Source organism: Nilaparvata lugens, chromosome 3, assembly GCF_014356525.2.
Source record: "Nilaparvata lugens isolate BPH chromosome 3, ASM1435652v1, whole genome shotgun sequence".
Classification (NCBI taxonomy): domain Eukaryota; kingdom Metazoa; phylum Arthropoda; class Insecta; order Hemiptera; family Delphacidae; genus Nilaparvata; species Nilaparvata lugens.
The window spans coordinates 88365034-88379984 of record NC_052506.1 but is presented as its reverse complement, the minus strand read 5'-3'; the positions used below and the strand labels follow the sequence as shown (position 1 = coordinate 88379984).

Here is a 14951-nt window from a genome sequence, read left to right as displayed (position 1 = left end):
GGCCGTAAATGCGTTACATATATATACACAGGCAAAAGGAAATCAGAGTTAAAACATAGACCTAACTACGTTCGGCCAATAATAGCATAGAGAAACAATAGCGTAAGTAGATATCCCAGGGCGTTTATGTCGCAGCTTTTACTGTTATCTCAAGCCGATTATTGTCGATTTTTACTGTTTTGACCGGGTAAGAGTGTATGAACGGCACAATATGAGAGACTACCAGCGTCATAAATCTTCACAGGAAAGAACTACGTGGACTATCAGCTTGAGATAACAGTAAAAGTTGCGACATAAACGCCATATTCCATGGGATATCTACTTCTCTATGATAATAGTGTATACTATTTACACTTATAGTGTATACTATAGTTGTATACAAAGTGTTGAATTTTAGTTTATTTGATTTTTTTATAATTTACTTTTTCTTAGGTAGTTTTTGTTGAATTTTTTGTTCGTTTTAGTCTTCTACCTGACAAAATTACTCACTTTTTTTTGGATGAGTACTGAATAGAAGTAGCCTACACAACCATTTAAACTGCATCCAAACTGAACTATATTTATTATGGACAACAGTATGTTGTGATTTCAAGATCATGCCAGACTGTTTACAAAACAATGGAAATTATAGGTAGGCGCACAGAGATCGTCATCACACACGATGCGGATAGGTATGCACACTCCAATTGAAATTAATGCATCAAATCTAATCGTCCGATGCGTGCCGTCCGTCCGATGACGATCTGTGTGCGCCTACCTTATGGATGTGCGATTTTCAGTCATAGTTATTTCGCGCAGAGGCGATGTCAACTGCTCACTAAGGGCTATATGGTAACACTACGTTCAACGCTAAACCACGTTTACTTGTTGACCGAGCAAAGTGAGGTCTAAGATTCAAGTCGACGGTTTGGCATTTCTCTTAATGTTTAAATGTTCATATGTTGCGCATTTACGGCGAAACGCGGTAATAGATTTTCATAAAATTTGACAGGTATGTTCCTTTTTTAATTGCGCGTCGACGTATATACAAGGTTTTTGGAAACTTTGCATTTCAAGGATAATATAAAAGGAAGAAGGAGCCTCCTTCATACGCCAATATTAGAGTAAAAATCAGACTACAGAATTATTAATCATAAATCAGCTGACAAGTGATTACACAGATGTGTGGAGAAGCCAGTCTATTGCTGTATTTCCATAAGGTATATAGTTTCAATCAGGTACTTGTGGATGAGAATACTGCGTGAGGTCTACTGTTCACAGAACTACTAGTCATAATGTGTTTCATACGGGGTTTAAACGAACAGCTGACATTTCTCCGTTTAACTGAATATCTGCATACGGGCCTGAGATCGTATGATTTGTCTTTATCTGTGTGGTTATGCCAAGTTCCAGGTACCTTCAATGATTCAAAAATGTTTTGTCTCAAATTTGTTAGTCAATAAGCAGAGATGCTTAAAAAAATCAACCTTACTTGAGTCATCAATTGATATTTGCTCAAATAATGAAATAATATATTGATAATAGAAGATCGGATAATGACCTACCAAGGTCAAAGACTATAATCATAGCCACCTCTAAAGGTACGTACAGATATACGCGCCGCGAATATGAGCAATTCAATTTTAATCAGCTGATGCCAAGCTTTTTATATCTGTATCTTACCGTTTCTGTAAAAATACAGATATAGTCAGCTGGCTAAAAGTAAATTGCTCATGTTTGCGGCGCGTATATCTGTACACACCTTTAGATTGTCACATTGATTTATATTGGATTCAAGATGTTTTGATCGAAATTCCAAATTGTTTTGGAGGTGGGAGTAGGTCTAGAGTGGGAATCATTTCATGTACAATGTGAGAATTGTGCGGACTATTGAAGGTGTCGTGTACGCACATTTATACTTACTTATTCTTATTAGAGGTGGCTATGCTATAATCATTGTATACATAAGCAAATTTAAAGTTCCAGAGAGGCCTGATTCTTGTTCGCGGTGGATGCGTCTGATTCTCCTGCTCATTATCATGTAATTTTTTTATCCCATAAATCCACAATATTTATCATCACTTCTACTTTTTACATCAACTTATTCATATTACTGAATCATCTTCTCACTTCCAATGTTTAATGGCTTCAATGAGAGCTCTAGAAACTTTTGTTGCAGTCGCAATAAAACCCATCTTCTAGTGATAGTCACTATTATGCCCTCTCCTTATTGGGATATATAACAAAGATAAAAACTTGAAATTTATTGAGAATACTTCATATTGTCGAGAAATTAATAAAGAGCTGAAATGATAGAACTTTCTTTCAATAAAACATTCATGAATTGCTTTGAAATAAGCGATTCCAAGCTATGAGAGGCTTAGTAATTCTAAGTATCTGTAGGCTTATTGCTCTTTGAATATGAATTATCAACTTCACAGCAATATTACTTACTGTCATTATTTGAACCCCAGGAATATTGTAGTCTATTATAGTGTATTCAATTTAAATGACAATATGAGGTTTAATACTAAAGTTCATGAGTTTTAGTGCATATTGTCTCTTGCATTAAATTCAATTATTCGATTTATTCAAATGGAAAGTACAGTATATGAATAATAAATCATCCCCGATTTCCTCTCACCTCCCTACTTAACTGTTTGTAATGGGATTTTTGTAGTCTACAAAAATAGAAAAGTTTTTGAATTTATTCTATGAATCCAATTAACTTCACTATACGCTAAACCATAGAGAAACAATAGCGTAAGTAGATATCCCATGGTATAGGGCGTTTATGTCGCAATTTTTACTGTTATCTCAAGCCGATTACTGTTGATTATTCTCGATTCTTACTGTTTTGTTGGGGTGAGAGTGTATGAACGGCACAATATGAGAGACTACCAGTGTCACATCACATAGCTTCACGGGAAAGAATTACATGAACTATCGGCTTGAGATAACAGTAAAAGTTGCGACATAAACGCCCTATACCATGGGATATCTACTTATGCTACCGTATTGTTTCTCTAGGGTTATTAATACTCTGTGAAGTAGAATTATTATTGGATCTTTGAGTTTAAAGTTTTTCAATAATTCTGATTTGTGATGGCGTACAACATTGACTGATATCATGTTTAATTGTTATCATCCATTAGCCTCATTGTAATCATCCACTCACCGAAAGTAAAATAATACAAATGTAAGAATCATAGACACAGGATTCTGCTACATGGATCTGGAAATTATTATTATTGCTATTGGGCCTTACATATATGTCAATCTCATCCACGTTATAAAAAAAACACCTAAATAAATCAATAAATCAATAAATAATAATAATAATTAAAAAATCTTTATTTCACTTTCTTACATAATTCATCGTTGAAAAGAATAAATGTTTTACAGCAATGGCCACACGGCCGTCTGCCAGGAGTTGGCTTTTAAGTAATACAATTTTTCTTTATTTTATAAATCATACATACATTTTATCTGCAAACCTGAAAAAGAAATTACAAAATAATAGATGTATATAATTAATCAATCATTGTGCTCTTCTTATTTCTAAATTCCTATCTTATCTCTATTTCATGTGTTAATTTAAATAAATCAATATAAATCCAAGTTTAAGCATAATCGAGCCTAAATCTTCCCAACACCGCTAGATATCGTGCAGAAGATCATCTGCTACATATCGTGCTGATGAAAAAATGTTTCTCTTGAAGGCAATGAATAATAAACATACATCGTATTAAGCAATATTTTTCGTTGACGCATGATCTATCATTGAATTAGTACGGTATCCGTGTAAAATGATCGGTTTGAAATCGTTTGCTTTAAAAGTAGGTACATTATTAGTTACTAAAATACCAGAATATAGATAGCCTACTGAATATCTTCAATAGGAGAGAATTTAAAATGGTCACATCAATTTGCGTTCAATGTTGGATGCCACAAAATGTATATAAAAATGATTGAAAGCTTCACACCAATTAGTTACTACAATACCAGAATATATATAGCCTTCTGAATGGATGTCTTCAATAGGAATGATTTTAAAAGGTCACATCATGTTGCGTTCAATGTTGGATGTCACAAACTCTTTATACATTATTCTTTTTTACAATGATGCACAGATCGGGAGAGAAAAATTTAGTTTAAATAGTACAAGGTATTTTTAGTTTTTCTCTCCCGATCTGTGCTTCATTCTAAAAAAGAATAAAGAATATGATAACTCTATATATTATCGAAATGATTGAAAGCTTATTACCCATTAAAAAAAAGGAATAATTAATATTGATAATTGTATTAATATGAGGTGATACTTGATCAATCCTCACTAGAGTAGCCCACGCAGAATGTGTGTGTAGCCTTTCTGGCGCCATACCTGTTTTTGCATGATTTGAATACCACTGCAGCAGAGAAGACGGGCAAAGATGAGGAGAAGAAGAGTGGCAGAAAGTTTGGAAGACGTTGCTGGCTTATTGTCTGCTGCAATCAGCCGACTATGAAATTGAACAATGTCGCCTCCATCAATCATGTTTCTTCGTATGCAGAATGGAGACGATTCATTAGCTATGCGACAATAATTATGTCTTAGCACAAATTATGTTGTTTACAACTTCAAGAGACAGGCATCCGGTTCGTTTCTTATTACATCTCTCTCCAATAAGATAATAATTATCATCTTAATTATTCATATTATCTTTAGTATCCATGCTGAATTAGTATTCATGCTCTCAGTAGGTACGGGTTTTTTCTTTAGAGTGTAAAAAAATAAATTAAAACTCAATAAAGTCTATGTTGGAGAATTATCTATCATATTATATTAAGCGAGCAATTTCTGTATTTTTATATCTGGTTATGTGTCTTAGCACAAATTATGTTGTTTACAACTTCAAGAGACAGGCATCCGGTTCGTTTCTTATTACATCTCTCTCCAATAGAGATTATTATTATATCTGAGATTATAATAGAGATTATTATTATTATTATATTATTATTTATATTCATATATGGTTATTCATGTTCAACGAATCTCGAAAACGGCTCTAACGATTTTCACGAAATTTGGAGCATAGTAGGTTTATGATATGAAAATTCGATTGCACTAGGTCTCATCCTTGGGAAAACTCGCTGAACGAGATTAAAAGGATAATTCATCCTTGGCTAAGGTAGCTGAGACCTTCGTCGTCTGCGGATAGTGAAAAAGTGAGTGATTGAGTGAGTATGTGAAAAATCAAAATATTGCATCCCCGAAATTCATAAGATGACGTATAGCCAGCTGTGAAATATAAACATGATCATTTTAGAGAATTGTGTTCTGTTTATCAATAAATAAAATTAACGAGCGAAGCTCGTTGCCCCGATATTTTATTGTGAATGATGCCCACATGAGCTTTTTGCTTATCTTTTTGCGTGGGTAATGGTGAGTGAAAGGGTGATATGATGACATGATCAAACGTTCATGCCTACCGGCGGGATTCTAACCCACGACTAGGCAGCGCTAGTAGACTGAAGGGTGCAACGTCTTAGGGCCAAGCCACATGAAGCGGTTTTTAGACGTTTTTGCACTGGTGGTGGACGAGCAGGAAGCTCTCCGATTGGCTGATTATCAGCTGATTCCCGAACTCCAACCCAGTCAGTTGATAATCAAGCGAATTGGAGAGCTTCCTGCCCGCTGACTTGTTCATAGCCAGTGCAGAAACGTTTCATATGACTTGGCCCTAATTCGTCTCAGCTATCTTGGACGTACGTTATTCATGAATGTACTATGAAAATATTGTTTGTCTGGAAGTTTGATGACTTGACAAAGCAATATCCTTGACATTGATCATTCAATTCAGTCCTCCGGCATCTACAAGGATTATCCTTCAACAGTCTATCAAGTGCTGCAATTCAAACCCGGCACAGTATAGGCTATAATCTGTATATGTATCTGCTGTACGATATTCAAAAAGTTCAAGGAGTAAAAATGTTTAAGAGTTTGTAGTACTCTATGGACTAGTCAGTTTGCCAGTTAATGTAATTAAAATTGTTAAAAAGGAGAATTAGTGTGAAAGTTGGAATTATTATTTGTTCAGCACTCTATTTATTTTGTATCAATGCTGAGTGAAATCGTATTTGTAATCGGATTTGTATAATTCCTTCATGAATTCATAGGGACTGTAGCATATTTGATAAATCATTTCCAGTAATTATTAACTACTAATAATGAAGAATTTTGTCACAAAACTCTCCTGTTCTTTGTTAATTGAATCGATAATAACCAATGTAATCTAGGCACATTGGTAATAACTGAAAAGTCTAAAATTTATTATTCAGAGTAGAATAATAGGGTGTTGCAATGTGGTGTTGTGTGTGGCAGGTTGCCTACCGCATTCAAAACCAGGCGCATTGAACAAGAGATATAAAAAGGACATTCTACGATGGGTACCGTACACAACGGTAAGTTGAGACAGTGATTTTGACCGCTTAAAATCTATTTATTACAATATTACCTATTGTAAGTTCAATAAACTCTGTCTGAATAATTGTTTTGTGTATTCACTACTACATTGAAAATGATAATTATTGGATATGAATAAATAATTAGTATATTATTTAAAGAAAATTCATCAACATTAGAATAAACGAAATCTCCCATTTATATTAATCGAGAGATATAAATAACATATTAAATGGAATGAGTCAGAGTCCAAGTCATTAGTGAGTTACAATAAAATCACAATTCTCAAGAAAATCTAACTTCCCACATTTTAAGTCACAAAGATTCTGTTTCAGTCTTGAAAACAAGCTTTTTGCTAATTGGTTTGAGAAACCAGAATTATCATTTAGTTGAACGATTTTTTCAGAGGACAGGGCTTTTATTGGTTAATTAGAATCGTCATGAAATAACATGATTCTTTGGCAATACTCTTTAATGAGTCAATGTCTTTTATCAAACCTTCCTTTTCATAGATTGATGGTGGAGAGGGGAGTTCTTTTTTAACTCTGAGAGGAACAGTATCCTATCACTTGAAACCTACCAGATATTCCATATTATTACTATATTTTACAGTATATTGGGATTTATTTGGGCGTAGCCTACCTGTTAATGTTTGGTAGATTGTAACAGACATGAACACAATTCAATTGTAAAATCGGAGAGTAATCAAATAACTTTTTCTCTCTGAAATTAAGATTCCAGAGATTTGGATGTTTCGTGCACTATTTAGGGGCTAGAGATTTCATAATTAATGGTTTTCATACTTATAATACTGTATTTAACGGTTTTGTATAAAAACTTAAGGATATAAATATAATAAAGTAATATAAAAACCACTATTCTAGTCTATTCCACCAAAAAAACTACTGGGAAATTACAGACAGTGTTTTAAAATATTTCAGCTCTGATAGAATTTCACAAATGAAGCCAAACAAAATACCAAATGCTCACACTAGTTCTCTATTATCGTTATAATTAACAAACACGCAAAATATGCAATTATATTTGGCTACTTAACTAATCAGAAGCTCGTGAATAATTAAATAAAAAGACTAAGAAATTGTCAAAAACCACAGCTTCATTGATAGTTAGAAAGACCGGTTTCGGTTGTTACACCATTGTCAATCTCTGATAGACAGTTCATCAGAGATTGACAATGGTGTAACAACCAAAAACGGTCTTTCCAACTATCAATAAATCTGTGGTTTTTGACAATTTCTTAGTCTTTTCATTCAATATGAATAATTACCACAATATCAACTTCTCAACTACACAAAAATGGAAAAAATCGTACCATCAAAAAAAGTCGTAATTGCTATCATTATAACTTTAATTTTGAATATACTAAATATTCTTTTATACCGCCTTTGGATCGTACGGTTCGCATAGACATGAATCAGCTAATAAGGGAAGGAATTTAGCTGAAATATAACAGAGACACCATTCAAGATTTGAGACAGAAAACTTTGAATAGGACAAAGTTTTGATATTCAAAGCAAAATTTCTGCTGAAAGAATATTTTCTCAAGAGTAATATTTTCATCACTGCTCAAACTCGTATTTCGTCATCTCTTGCTCAAAATATTGGACTGAATTTGAACCGTTGCCTCTCGCAAGTATTATTCTCAAAATATGTCTCTTAATAAATGTCACGTGTTTGCTCCCAAGTTTCAGATCGTGAAGATTCATTAGCTTTGAGTTTCTTATCAAGATCAACTGTTGAGAAGAAGTCAATTGTTTAGATAAACAAGCCAATGATGTCAATTCATCAATTATTATTCAATTCATACTATTAACTGGCCTCAGTACCTGTTTTGAAAAACATAATGATAAGTAAAATATATTCTTCAGCTTTTGAATAAATGTAAAACTACTGTACTTCCAATATATGTCAATTCAAAAAAATCAAGATCAAGCATTAACAGTCGGGGAAGGAACAGTTTTGGGCTGTGTCTGTTGGTCCTTCCCCAATCATTTTAATGAATTGTGCTTCGTGTATGGTATACGGTTATGTTATCATGGATAAGTCATGTAGGAATAGTGACCAATTATGAAATTTGTTATACAATAACGATACGACATAATGGTATACGATTATGACATCATGGAAAAGTCATGTAGGAATAGTGACCAATTATGAAATTTGTTATACGATTACGATACGACATAGGCCTAATAGTATACGATTATGACATCATGGAAAGTCATGTAGTGACCAATTATGGAATTTGTTATACAATTACGATACGACATATGATATTATACAATTATGACATCTGTTGTAAATTCCTTTGGAACTTTTAACATTGTCAGCTACCAAATTTCTAGATCACAGAATATTGGTCAAGGTCGAATGTAGTGGGCTCTTTTTATTGAAATGAGCAAAGTTTCCTCTTGGAGAGAATTGATTGGTCCATTTATTGTTCCACCAGTGTGATGAATGTGACATTGTTTTGAAGAGTTGGCAATGATTTTGCTGAAATACGAGAGTGCGTTGGATACTTCCCCATAACTTGAACGCAAACGCCAATCTACGTCACATTGACCGAGTGGATGAATGGAATCAGAGATGATGTTAGAACACACTTCCTTCCCACGCTAAGCTCAAGAGAACAATATTGCAAACTTTATTGAAAGCAAATGATTTGATGGATGAATATGCTTCTGAATAGATAATCTATTATGACTTTCTCAATATCAGTTAACATGGAAGTATGGATGTTAAAATATTCATCATCACTTCATATCCATGTAGGAGAAAATGACTATAGAGAGGATCAAAGCATAAACTTATTGAAGTATCTTATTGATATCATTCGACAAAGCACATGACGCTATCCTTTCCCACCTTCGCAACGTCGCCAGATCGCTTTTGTATAAATATAAATTATCCACAAAATATTTAATATCAATATTATGATTATTTGTTATTAAATAATTAAAAAGTGATTTTTAATGACTAATGAAACTTTATAAAAAAAATAATTTTCAATAAGAATGAACAGTTAATACAGTTAAAATATTTCATCAGCTATATTCTATAGAAGGAAGGGACAGGCAGAGAATCGATTGTTCTCCTATCTTTCCTCACTTCTTTTATAAAGTGGACCTCACTATATTCACATGATGGTATTATAATAATCGTTATATTATTTATTCAAAAAATAAATGAATATACAATCAAATACATCCCAAAAAGCAAATACAATATTGTTTCTTTATTTCTAATATGTGTTCCCTATAGGCTACCCAGTGTGGGGACACTTGAATATCTATATAATAAGAGAGAGTAGGGTTGTGTTTGTTCGTGTGTTCGTTTGTTCGCATCAAAACATGTCAACTTGTGGATTGCATACCGGAAAAACGGGAATGATTTAGATCTCCAAATTTTGCACATAGATATTAAAAATATCAATCTCGTGCACCTGGAAGCCCAAATTTTAATTTTCCTTCTAGATTTTTCAGAATTAATGTTTGAATTTCATTAATGGTACATTCGATTTCATTAAAAAATCACCAAATCATATGGTCGAAATTAAAAAAGGAACATCTGCTACTATATTGCTTTCCACCTGAAAAACATAGTTTTGAAACTTCGTTTTCCTGATGCAATGTTTAGGCCTACACGTGGCATGGATTATTAATTTTTCAGCTAGAACAATTTTTGAGACAAATGCTAAATAAACGTCTACAGTTTCATCAATGCTGTATCGGCAATATGAAAACGCATGCAGTTAATATGTCTTTTAATGTAGGTGTTATTTACATAAAGAAATTATATTCTTCCATTATTATTTAATTAACATTTCAAAATTATTCGAGCCCTGATAGAATGACTGACTCACTGTACTTAGGCCTATTTTGAATTCTTCTAGATTTCATTACGTCAAGTTTTAAGAAAGACCCTTGCGAAGCACGGGTTACCTGCTAGTATATAATAAAATATTAACATATAAATTTAAATATAATATAATGAAGAGCATAATAATTGAATATGATATTATATAGAAATAAATCAGTATATCGATTTATAATCAGTCTTGCACACATTCACACGCACACACAAACACAAAACTTAAAATTATATACGGAGTGGTTGCTGGTTTTTCCTTATTTAGTCCAATCCAATTCAGGGCCGCCCAAAGGGCAGGGTGGCCGGGGTGGTTGCCCCGGGTGCCGCGGCTAGGGTGGCGCCGTGGTCGTATAAGGATTACTGCCCCGACATTATCGGTACAAGAACCTTTATTCCACATTCACATTAAAAGTCTTGGGGGAGGCGCATATTAAAATCTCGCCCCGGGCGCCTATCAACCTCTGGGCTAATAGGTTTATTTATCTCTATATATTATCTGTCTCTACTCTGAGATATTAATTTGCATGAATCATGCATTGGATTACCAGTACTATTATCGAATAGAATACTCAATTTAACTAATTTTAATATTTATTTATTCGTTCTTTGAATGATGCAAACAAATATAATATTCAGAGAAGGAAAACAGACTATTGCCCAAAACTTCTTATATTTCTTAATTTCATCTCAAATAGTCCAAATGAGACATAAATAAATCAATGAATGTTCCAATAATGAGAATCGCATTAGAATTTGAATTATTGTAATCTTTTTCAGACATCAATGAATGCTTGGTTGAGCTGAGACTGCAGGTAGTAGGCAAGCGTTTAACGCTGTTTTCTTAAATAAAGCGTTGTCACTTCGCCCACCCTCTTTGGTGCCTCTCTTTCCCGCAGTGGAAAATTATTGAAAAGGAAGAAAGCATTGTGTCTTTCTCTTTTCGGCAAGCAACAGTTTGCCGTCTTCGCCCACCCCTTTTCGACAGTCAGTGCGCATGCGCCATGAGGATGATGAAAAGCGGCGGCTGGTCGCGATTTCTGTCCATAACTACCCTTGACTTTACCAAGAGCGGCCCTCAGATATTGCTACGCCGTTTGCTCGCTCTCTCAGCCGGACAATTAGCAGGTGAGGAAAGTCCTAGCCTACTGATTTCAAATGAGAAACTCATTGATACTTCCTAATAAAAACACTTGTATTAATAAGGTTTATCACAGTTTTTTAGAATAATCCATGAAGAAAACGCATTGGGATGAGCAGATCGATATTTTCGGAAAGAATTCTAAATTTGATTCCTTGAACTAAGACTATACCTAGATGAGCTATAATCTATCAAATAGTAGGATCTGATAGGAACAAAAATTTTTTTTTAATCATTTAATGATAGGAGTTTCGAAATAATTTTGGATTTTACTCCTTTAACTAAGTTTAATTCTAGATGAAATCTAATAATCTATCGATTTGTAGAATCTGATAGAAACAATTGACAGAAGATACCAATTCATTAGCAACATCGATTTCAATTTTACGTAGTATACTGAGCTACTGAATTCTTATGAAAAGCTTATTAAAACTTGATACTTCCTAATTAAAACACTTGTATTAATGGAATTTATTACCGAGGATTATCACAGTTCTTTAGAATAATCCATGAAGAAAACGCATTTGGATGCGTTATAAATTCATTCAATAATTAATCAAAGAAACGCAGTGAGATCGATTCTTTTAGAAAATATTTTGAATTTGACTCATCGAACTAAATCTATTTCAAATAAGCTATTATCTATTAATTTGTAGGATCTGGTAGAAACAATAATTAATAGGAGTTTCGAAAATGATTTTGAATTTGACTCCTTGAACTGAGTCTATATTTCTAGATGAACTGTAATCTATCAATTTGTAGGATCTGATAGAAACTATTGATAAGAGATACCAATCCATTAGCAATATTGATTCCAATTTTATGTAGTGGACTCTTCAACACAAGCTTCTAGTATGAGCCATCAATCATATTAGGTACTGCAAGTTTATGATCGGAATCTTAGCATTCGTTATAGTATGAATTCGGAATAATATGATTTTGGAACGATTAAATTCACTATATCAATGAAAGGAACGAAGAAAAAAGTTTATTTATACTCAATACTCCTAATTATTGGATGCTATTGAAGTGTTAAAAGCTCTCATCGAGAGTATTTTTTAATACTCATCTTCGATTACATTCTATTCACCATATATGAAAGAATTGGAATACTTTTCAAAATATTTTTCGGGTTTCTTTCATCGTCTAGATTTTGTCTGAGAATCAGACCACTTTCCATGCGAGAGTAATTAAGCAGGATCAGTTCTGGGGTCCAAAACGACAGGCACAAGACTGGCAATCTTTTGTGAAAAACTTTTGAAATTATACAAGCACAGTATTAAAGAATTCATGATGAATAAAATACAACATCTTTAAAATTGTATGTGGACTCGAATTCAGTATTTCTACATTTTCCGAGGCTCACTTTTTGTTTTCTCCGTTATATGCTTGTAACTACAAAAACAAGTATATTAAATTAAGGAAATTGAGGAGTTAATTCAGAAAACTTCAATTACATTGTACCTTTATTTACCAGCATTATTTCGTGCGAGAGTAGTGTACGCAGAAATAGGACATTTTTCTCCGAAATATCTCACGTAGGATGTTCTCCAATAATTATTTCCGATGATATAGAGTTTAATCAAGTTAACTAGTTAAATAGTAGTTCCTAATTTCAATATTTTAAAGATGTGTCTTGGAATTCATAGATTGTTTTCTATATATAATGATATTTTGTACTAGAACTAGCCCTATTTTAAATAAAATTACACTAAAAAGCTAATAATATTATAAAATAATGAGTTTATTCGATTTGATCCATCCAGTAGAAAGCGAATTCATTACCGTATGTTTGCATTGAGGGAGACATTGATTCGGAAAATCAATTACAGTACATCCACTACTTATGAAACGAAACAGAGGTCGGTATTGAATTTTTTGTAAGAAGCCCACATTAATGAATCTATTTTAATGCTTGATGAGTGACCAGGATCTCAAATAAACGTAACATTCCAACAAAAACTATAATGCATATAAAGGCAGTTTCTTATTTTTTTCTCCCCCTATCATTTTAATGGAGTACTTATTGTATGAATCAATAAAGAATAAATGCACAGAATTAAGTCGTATCTTTGATAATATTCCTCATACTCCCCTGCGAGTAGTATACAGTGTACAGGGCAAGAATTAGGCCAGATTCACGGATATATCTTTGAGGAAATGTGTGAAAGTTCATTGACAAACATAGATAAGGAAAACTTGAAGTTCAGTTTCATGTTTTTATATCAGCATGATAAAAATCGTAGAGTTCTCGGAGTCGGGAACTCTCTGCTTTGAACTCGGGCTGACCTGTTTCTTGAAGGAGATTGGCTTTTGATGTTAGCATTTTTGATACACCAACCCCAACAGCCATCAGCCGTTTTCACACCGATATCTCGCCGACACGACAGGATTTACTCTGATGGAAAGTATAAGAGGAGGCTGTGATTTATAACTGCGCGAGGTCTACTGTTCACAGAACTACTAGTATACAAGGTTTTCTTGGAAATTTTGCATTTCAAGGATAATATAAAAGGAAAAAGGAGCCTCCTTCATACGTCAATATTAGAGTAAAAATCAGACTATAGAATAGTCTGATGGTGGCTGATTATTCATCATAAATCAGCTGACAAGTGATTACACAGATGTGTGGATGCTGTATTTCCATAAGGCCTATAGTTTCAATCAGGTACTTGTGGATGAGAATACTGCGTGAGGTCTACTGTTCACAGAACTACTAGTATACAAGGTTTTCTTGGAAATTTTGCATTTCAAGGATAATATAAAAGGAAAAGGAGCCTCCTTCATTAGCCAATATTAGAGTAAAAATCAGACTATAGAATATTAAGCATCATAAATCAGCTGTAGAGTGGATTATAAATTGCATGCAATAACGCATGCAATTCAATATCTTAATGTAACTTGGTAAAAAATCAGCTGCTGTGTGGACTATTAATTTCATGTCTCATTGAATGCAATTTTTATGCACTATTAAATGAACTATTGATTGGATGCAATTAATAACTAAAATAACATTGTGTCTCGACGTTTCTCTGCTTTGAACTCGGGCTGACCTGTTTCTTGAAGGAGATTGGCTTTTGATGTTAGCATTTTTGATACACCAACCCCAACAGCCATCAGCCGTTTTCACACCGATATCTCGCCGACACGACAGGATTTACTCTGATGGAAAGTATAAGAGGAGGCTGTGATTTATAACTGCGCGAGGTATAATATTCCCAGTAATAGCTCTGATTGAAGTAGCAGTGCCCAATCAATTTTTCCGCGATAAATGCATTTCAATCTTCAACTTGGTGCCAACCTAACAAAGTCAACTCAACTTAATGCCAACCTGACAAAATTATTAATTTAGTTATCAGTTAACAGCTGTTTCGAAGAGGTACTCTCTCTAGATTATAGTTATATATTAACATATTATGGTATGGACATTTTTCAATAAATTATAATTAAGAGATTGGAATAAGAAGAATATACATGCTAAAAGATGAATTTTAAACC

At 33.4% G+C, this 14951-nt stretch overlaps 1 protein-coding gene across 2 annotated transcripts in view; it reads left to right on the top strand.

Moving 5' to 3' along the window:
• Positions 1-11309: 11309 nt before the first annotated feature.
• Positions 11310-14951, top strand: part of LOC111043329 — a 66099-nt gene continuing 62457 nt past the window's right edge. Inside the window, exon 1 of one of the 2 annotated variants that reach the window (XM_039424958.1) lies at positions 11310-11440. The gene's annotated coding sequence lies outside the window, so the exon portion shown is untranslated. The remainder of the gene's footprint in view (positions 11441-14951) is intronic. The other variant, XM_022328243.2, reaches the window with a different exon arrangement.